This window comes from Argentina anserina, chromosome 3, assembly GCF_933775445.1.
Source record: "Argentina anserina chromosome 3, drPotAnse1.1, whole genome shotgun sequence".
Lineage (NCBI taxonomy): Eukaryota > Viridiplantae > Streptophyta > Magnoliopsida > Rosales > Rosaceae > Argentina > Argentina anserina.
This window is the reverse complement of record NC_065874.1, coordinates 24,648,228-24,657,209: the sequence shown is the minus strand read 5'-3', so window position 1 is coordinate 24,657,209 and position 8,982 is coordinate 24,648,228.

The window sequence follows — 8,982 nt, the reverse complement described above, 5'->3', positions numbered from 1 at the left end:
ATATTTAATAATAAAATAAATTAATAAAATTACTTAAGATGAACACTTGCTACAATGTTTTTTTTTCGAAACATGTTCTTGATTTATATATTTATTATTTTATGTGATATGGTATGTTAAAAGATATTTAAAAAATATAAATAAATACATTGAAAATTAAAAATAAATGTGTGTTCAGAGAGAATTACTATTCTCCCATTGTGTGTGTCTTAGCCTTATTAGGTTTTCTGTTAGAGATGTATTCGCATCTCAGTAATAGATTAGGACTCCGAATCCTACGGGATTGTGGTTATGTAATGCATATATATTGACCTTATTATCAATCAATAAACGGTTACGTTGTGTTCTATTACGTCGTTATTATTCTCGTTTTGTTCCTCCTCCAACAATGTGTACATATAAAAATATATTTATACACAACACACTATATTTGAATGGGTGGGTATATATTGAATATATAATTCAAAGTAGGGTTAAGTATGTAGAAAAAAGATGTAAATAAATAATTTGATTAACAAAATAATCCTCATTTTAAAGAATATTTTTATTTGTTTTTAAGAAAAATATAAATAGAAAATGACAACATTACCCCTTATGTGCATGACATGTGACGCAAAATTGGATAGAAACAATTAAATTTAACAGATGAGGTGCAAATCGGCAATTTTTACCAAGTTTAGGAGGTAAATTGACTCAAATACAAGTTCGGGGTGTAAATCGGCAATTTTTACCAAATTTAGGAGGTAAATTGACTCAAATACAAGTTCGGGGTGCAAATTGACAATTTCAGCCAAATTTGAGGTGTATTTTGGCAATTTTGCCTATTTATGGAGCAAATTAAGCACAACTAATATGCATATATACAAAGTTACATTCATACTAGATAACTAATCTTAGCTCATGCGTTCATACTTTGTCATAAACATAACTAGTTCATGCCACTACGTACAACATTCAACATTAAAGTAATAAGTACACACCAACATTCGATATAATTACATTAATAAGTACTGTAAATATTCAACAACCAACTTTTAACAAAAGAAAAACATAGGATGTTCCAAAGTATTATATCGATCATTAGTTTATGCGATCGGTTGATCAAGGTTCACTAATCCTGTCATTCATCTCCAGTCCTAGCTAGTTTTGGCCCTCGCTCCTAAATATTAAACCTAGCTACGGCCACTGTTACGTACGAGTGGAACTCTTCATTATCACCGAGAGTTGCTACTTCGCCCATAGCACCCTCGTAGATATTAACTTCAAGGTGTATATATGGCTTACTTTGTGGTTATTTCATGAAGACTAGTCACCAAAGTTAGATTAGGGCTATTCAATCTGAAGTAGTGCATGCTTGTTTTTCTCATTGTTCGATCTTGTTTAATCTATTTGAATTTATACATAATCTACTAGCTCGAAGGATATATATTGTATGAAAATAAAATCTACCAATTCAAAAGCAACATATGAAAGACATGCTTTGATCCCTTATCAAAGATTGATGCAACAAACAACAAGATCTGTAAAATTCGAATTTTACAGTTTCTACATCAACTAATTAAAGATCGAAGAACCACATATTACCAAAATAATTTAGCTTTTGATCCATTACCAGCTCGAGGAATCGTTGCTATTTTCGTACATATAGATAGTCATATACGTAGTAACATAGCAATTGATTATTTTATCAGAGGACCTAAACCACAGATGCACTGACTAGACTAGAAAATATATATCTCTTCCCCAGTTGGGGTACTGAGCGTGAAATTGCCAAAGGATCGAAGATCTAGCTCTAGGTACCGCCCTATTTCATCAGAGCTAGCCAGAGAAAGCTGATGAAGAACAAGAAGTACTACGACTAGTACTTCAAAAACATTGCTGCATATATCCCATGCCATTTTCTCTCCCATTACAGAAATTCATATCCATATTACATACTAACCTAATTAACCATAACCCGGCCAGCCACCTCCCCACCCACCGATCAGCTTTCATGGTGGGTTTGGGGTGGCATGGCTCCATTTCTAGGTCATTCTGGCTCTGCACCAGAATGAACTATCGAAGCAAGCTAGCTCTCTGTAGTACTAGGACTACCCAAAAATATATCTGCTGCTGGTTTAGGTTGTGAAAGAGCAAAGAGAGAGTTAGGTCAGATATATAAGGGTTGCTGCAGAAAAGTGAGAGTGAGTGGAGTTTCTTTTGCTTAGCTGCTGCGGATCTTTCAAAGAATATGCGGCGACCACCTCTTTTGTTCTCATTACTTTTCCAGTCTTTTCCTTCTCATTTCTTTCTCACCCTCCCTAAATGCCACGCGCTGCCAGTCTGCCACACAGTTCTAGAGACACGAGGCGGATTGCGGCGGTGACAAGGTTGTGATGATGAAGTGTGGATGGCGCGTGCGATCATTGACAAGGTTGTGTTAGCATATGTCTTAATCTGAGTCTATATGGGCAAGGCAATAAATTAAACGAAAGAATTAGCTATGGAAGAGAAGTGTTTAGAAGAAAGGTGCATTTCTTCCCGCAGACCCGCACGTTCCCATTCGGATTTACTTAATGGTTGTGTTTAAATATTTTGTGCAAATTTGGATATTGAGATCTCATAAATGTCACTAATTTTGTGAAAATTATCATGCTACAATGTCACTAACTAACAAATATCTCTCTCATGTTTTTTTAGTTATTTTCAACAATTTTAAGTTTTTCCACTAAACCTTCGATAATTTAGAGAATATTCAAACTACAAAATTGTTACTTACCTCATGAGAATATATTTTGAGAAACTTTGAAATTTAAATTTTTTTAGTTACCACAAGCAATAGTAGCAGTAGCTAGCAAACTAGTAACGAGATAAACCTTTAGTAGCACTAGCATGGTGCATTTAATAGTAACAATTGCTAACAAGACAATTATGAGTGCAATAACAAGAGTGGATAATTAGCAAATAGTAATCAAATATAGTCTCCACTAACGGTAGCAATCACATGTAACCATGTGAACCTTAATTAGTTATTAAAGGTGAAGACGACTATGAGTTAAATATGATGTTGGGATGAGAATGTGTGTGTGCAATAGCAAGAATGATGGGATGTGTAATAATATGAAGTGTAGTAGCATATCAAAACTAGTACGAGTGTAATAGTACAATTGAACGAGTTACAACATAATAGCATAACAAAACAAGTATGAGGGTTGAAGCATGATTCAAAAATGAAGTTCTTATCTCACTAGCAGGTTTCAGTCGGTAGTAGTAAGTACTTTTGATAGTAGCAAATGTGGACGAGTAGATGCAGAGGTAGCCTTATTGTTGGGGAAAGAAAATGGATTATACTGCATTGTTTGGGGAATGTAGATATACTTGAATTAAATTTAGAGAGGGGTAATTTAGTAAAGTAGACTGAGGGCACATGGACTAAGTTGTCTTTATCTGCTCTTTTTTTTTTATGAAAAAGTTGTCTTTATTTGTTAAATTATGTCATTATTAGCATAAAAGCAACTCAAGGTAATTTATTTGTGATAAGCATGTTTTTTGATGACTTATTAATAGTTTGCTATTTATCAAATAAAGTTAGTGAAACTTAATAGGAGGTTGTTAACGCAATAAAGTAAACTTGACAACATATGTGCAACAAGAATTTCTTAATGTAACACTAGCAGTTTTACACATGCTTAATTAACAGTTTCTTCTTAAGAAATTGAATAAATCAAAATTAAAAAAAAAACCGGAAGACCCGTTAGGTGAGAGGATCACTCTCATCCATATTATTAATAATATAAACAATTATTTTTGCAAAGAATAGTTGGAGAGAAATGTGGGAGAGAAAAGTAGGAAATTAAGGTGGGGATAATTTCTTTTCAATTTTCTTACTAAACATGTATTTTGTAATTGTCGATTTTACCCTCTTGATTTAAGTTACTTTCAAAAAATTATAATCTTTTAGGGTTAAATTATTCAAGAAAATTAAATTTGATTAGATAATAATATATATAGATAATTATTGCCTTTATACACTGTACATGCCTACTGCTCGATAAGTCGCTAAGTCTCATATCTTACAAATAAGAACTAAACCCGAAGGATTTTATTCTCCTCATGTGCCAGTTTATGAACCCTGCTTTCAGTGTCATGACATCATATATCACCACTAACATTGATATCGACACTAGAGAGTGGAGCAACATAGATTCAAGAATAATGCTAACTTGGTTTTTATGTTATACAATGATTATACAAGTATTTAAAAAAATGATTATACAAATTTATTACCATCTCTAAACAATATGGTGAGTCCAAAGAAGAAATCATTTGAGTCCCGAAAAAAAAATTCATGATCGAACTCAAATTGAATCCGGAAAAAAAATTGAACAGAACTGAATACATAATTAAAAATCCACACCGATCTCATTGTTCGAGTTGGATTTTGAGTTCAGTCCCTCAACGAACCAAACCGCACTAACTTGAATAACTTGAAGTCATCGGTCAATGATTCAAAACAACATCGTTTTATTATATTTGTATTTTTATTATTAAAAAATATGTTCAAGGTCTACGGCAATATGAAGGGATATAGAGGCACATTGCTCTGAGGACAGTGTTTCAGACTTCATGCTTTAGCCAAGGGTTCTAACCACAAAGAAAAAAGAATAATGCTCACTCCAATGGAAAATGAAATATATTAGTGTTATATGAGAAGTAAACAACCTTTTGCATAACTCTTGTTGTGGGTACAAGCAAGGCTGATTAATCCATTCATCATCCGAGCCTTTGGGTGTGGTTTGGGGATCTTGATTAGGCCAACAAACGTTGGATTAAGCCAAACAGAGAAGTATCTAACAAATGGAGGAATGATTGAACTTTGAAAAGATCACAAGCTCCCTAAAAACATCAATCTATATGTAAATATCCTTAATCTATATGTAAATTGGTATTAAACCGAATTATGTTCTTCTCCCTTTTTTTTGTTTTAACTTTTAATTACGGTTTCTTGATTGTGCAAAATCAATTTTAGTTTTGTTTTTTATTATAAAGAAAAAAAATTATTTTAGATTAACACACCCTTTTTGGTATTAACACACTTTTTTCCACATAAAATGGTATTGATGACATCATGTTGAACGAAAATCATGTGAGTAATAGTGTGTTAATAGTAAAAAAGATGGTCATGTAATTTCCACGTCATTAGGTAGATGTGCTAATATCATAAAATCATTCAAGATTTTAAAATCTAAAGGCTGAAATTGTGTGTCAAAATTTGTATAAAATATAGTGCCTCTTGATCCGGATCTTAAAAATATAAGCTTAAATATTTGTGAACAGTGTCAATTAATATAGCGCCTATAATTTAAATTTTAATCAAATTAAAGAACAACACGTGATCTTGGTAAATCTAAAAAATCTATACTTTGTTGGAACCATTTCTTTTCATATCCGCAATAATTGATTTTATAGGTTTTAATTTGGTTCGTTTCGTATACCACTTTGGATCTTATTTTAAACAATTTTTTTTCTTGCTTACGCTGGACTGCTATTCTTTCAACTGATTGTTCAAGTAAAACTTACCATGGCTAGATAATGCATCAAATTGTTTAAGTCTATAGATGGACAACATAAATAGGTGGTCAGACTGAAGTAAGACAATGTGTCATACGAACTCAATACCTCTACAATTTTGCACAAACTGAAAACTACATATAAAATTATGGATAAACCTATAATATTTAGAGATTTCGATTTAAATTCATACTCACCCCTAGATTCCTAGCCAATGCAAGGGAAGAGGCTAAGAACCTGACGAGGAGGGGGAATCCTAGACCATGAACACTGGAGGAGCAGAGTGGTCACTCCTTGCATCCGGATCAAATCAATAAGTTGCCGAAACTCATCTCCTGAGGAAGTGAATTTAAAAATCCCATATGTGCCGAAGAAGAAGGACGAGAAGACAATGTACACATTTTTGTTGTTGTCACACACTTCTCTAACCGAAGCCAAACGAAGATCGTTCGCCATGAGAACTCCAAAATTTTCTCATCTTTTCACAGGCCGAAACTAGCCACTCTCTGCCTTTTCTCACACTAAAATCCCAAGCCACTCTGACCTTATCCTTTTTCTATCTCTATTGTTTCAGGATGAAATAATTGTGTATTATTGAATGATATGGTGGCATATATATAGACATTTACAAAACCACAATCCCGTAGGATTCGGTGTCCTAATCTATTACGGAGATGCTAATCTATCTCCTAACAGGAAACCTATTAGGCTAAGACACACACAAGGGTATAATAGTAATTCTCCCGGAACACTCCCCCTTGTGTCGCATGCCTAGGTTGCATGGTGCACACATCGTTGCCTCGGTAAAAACCTTGTCAAGCAAAATAAAAACCTCTTGGGTAAAAACAAAAGCTTGATCGAAGGGAAAAAGAACATAACGCACCGTCTACATTTGATAGCATCATGTGAGCTAGACTCCCTCTGACGTCTACGAAACAACTCCCCTTGATTAGTGTCATAATCATGGAGTACAAAGAACAACGTATACAACGTTCATTACATGCTTCTCAAACGTAGTCTTGGGCCAATGATTAATCATTAATCTAGCCACACATCCTTAGATCATACATGCTATACTTAGCCAAACTTAGATCTTAGGAAACAAGATTGCATAACAACTCAAAACAAGAGTTTGCAATGAAAATCAGATTATTGGATAGAATGACCTTCACTTACTTAAACGGCCATAACTTCTTCGTCAAAATAGGTATCAGTGAACCGTAAAATGTTCTGAAAAGTAGACACCCGTGGCTTTCCAGTGACATAAGGTTCACAATCTCATCCGACCGGAGCAGTTCACAATGCTCTGTCGAAGTTGACTGACTTGCAAATTTCCGGACAGGACTGTCCTACTTTGCTAAAACGGCCACAACTCACTCAATATGATAGCTATGAACAAATGGTTGGTGTCTCTGGAAAGAAGACACATAGACCTTTCCAACGGTACCAATTTCACCATATTTCATCGAGCGAGCTGTCTTATAGTTCTCGTTGAAGTTGACCTACGAAACTGGACAGATACAAATACAAAAAAATATCAAATACAACTGAAATTTAAAACAAATACAAAACCAATATTTCCACATAAACAACAACTTACAATCTTCATAGACAAAGAATTGTAGATTAACACAAATAGACGAAGCCATGGAGATGAGTTGCGAGAATCACACGTTGTAGGAACCTTGGAGGTGTGTCTTCAATGGTGAAACTCGGTGGAGATGATGATGGTTTTGGGGTGGACGGCTTGGCTAATTTGTGAGGGAAGTTTATGGTGGTGTTTTGGTAGAGTTTTGGCTCTTGAATGCTAATGAGAAGTGATCTTATTTGAGAGGTGAAGCCATGTATATATAGAGGAAAGATGGAGGGTTTGAAATTGCTTCTTTCTTCCTATAAACATGCCATGCTTTAATCCCTAAAATATGGAAAGTTTTATTCCCTAAAACATGCCATGCTTTAATCCATAAAACATGGAAAGTTTTATTCCTTAAAACATGTCATGCTTTAATCCCTAAAACATGTCATGTTTTATTCCCTAAAACATGCCATGTTTTATGCCTTTAATGATCATCTTCTATTTAATTGTTGCATGACTTGGCTCCATCTTTTTTTCTTTAATTATCTCTTCAATCACTGAAAATAAGAAAATAAAATCATAAGTAAGAGATAATTAGTTTCAAAACCTAACAAGGATTCCTAGTCAAACTAGGACTCTAAACCAATTATGCGTTTTAACTCATGTAAGCACAAAAATGCATCCAATACCGCTCAAGACTCTTACTACGACTCAATGACTCAATAGTACAACAATAAGGGCTAAGAAAAGTACAAATTGAGGTAAAAACATGTTAAAAACGTCGCACAAAGTGCTCCTATCATGAATCAAGTAGTTGGTACACCATTTTCCTCCATTTTTTGAAGTCTTTAATTATAATTGTGGCATGGTAACAGTAAACAGCTCCTGTCTGCGGGGCTTTGCTTCAGGTATTTTTTTTCGTGAAAATTTTAAATATGGTACCTGACATATTCCTCACTCCGATTTAAGGGTTACTTAGTATTATTAACATCAAAATAGTACACTATGTCTGAAACCTGACCCAACAAGTGCACCCGCTGTTAATTCCTCCGTTTGTTTCAAACTTTCCGTCTATTTTGCAATGTTATTTTTGTCTCTCCACTTCTCCCACCATTTTATCTTAGATACTGAAAATACAATATAGAACCATAACGAGTAATAGTAGCGGAATATGTAGAAGAATTTTACTTTTTTATTGAATAAACGATATTATAATGATTACACCTTAATCAATAATAATATTATTCTCAAAAGTAAAATACTTCTGACTTGGTAGTCACAATCAAGTATGAAACAAACTCACTAGGATCGTTGTTTCAAGTGTCGATACAACCTCACTAAGATCGTTGTAATCACACGTACGTCGACTTCACTAAGCTTGTCGATGTTGCCACTAAGGTCTTCAATAGAGTCACTAAGATCTCCTAGCACTAAGCTTTCCTTTTGGTGTGAATTTCTTCACTTTTGATTCACATATTTTCTTCTCTATGTCCTTGTCTATCAAGCAGCAACCTACTGCTTATATCATCTATTATGCCTCACGGCAAAAACTTCTTAACCCTAGGAATTAAACCTAACTTCCCTTCCTAATACATCTCACATAGAAAAAGAAAAACTCATGATAATAAGGAATATATCTTTAAACAAAAACCCTTTTCTATAACAATTTCTAATCACCCTAACTAAATATATATTCCCAAAAATATGTATTTACAATATACCCTTGAAAACATGCGTTAATCGTTTCCTAGTCCAACTAGGAAACATACTTAATTAACCTTGCAGATCCGATCTCCACTTTATTCTCCAATGAATTGTTCTCCACTCTTTTGGTTCTTCATCAACTAAATGGAGGC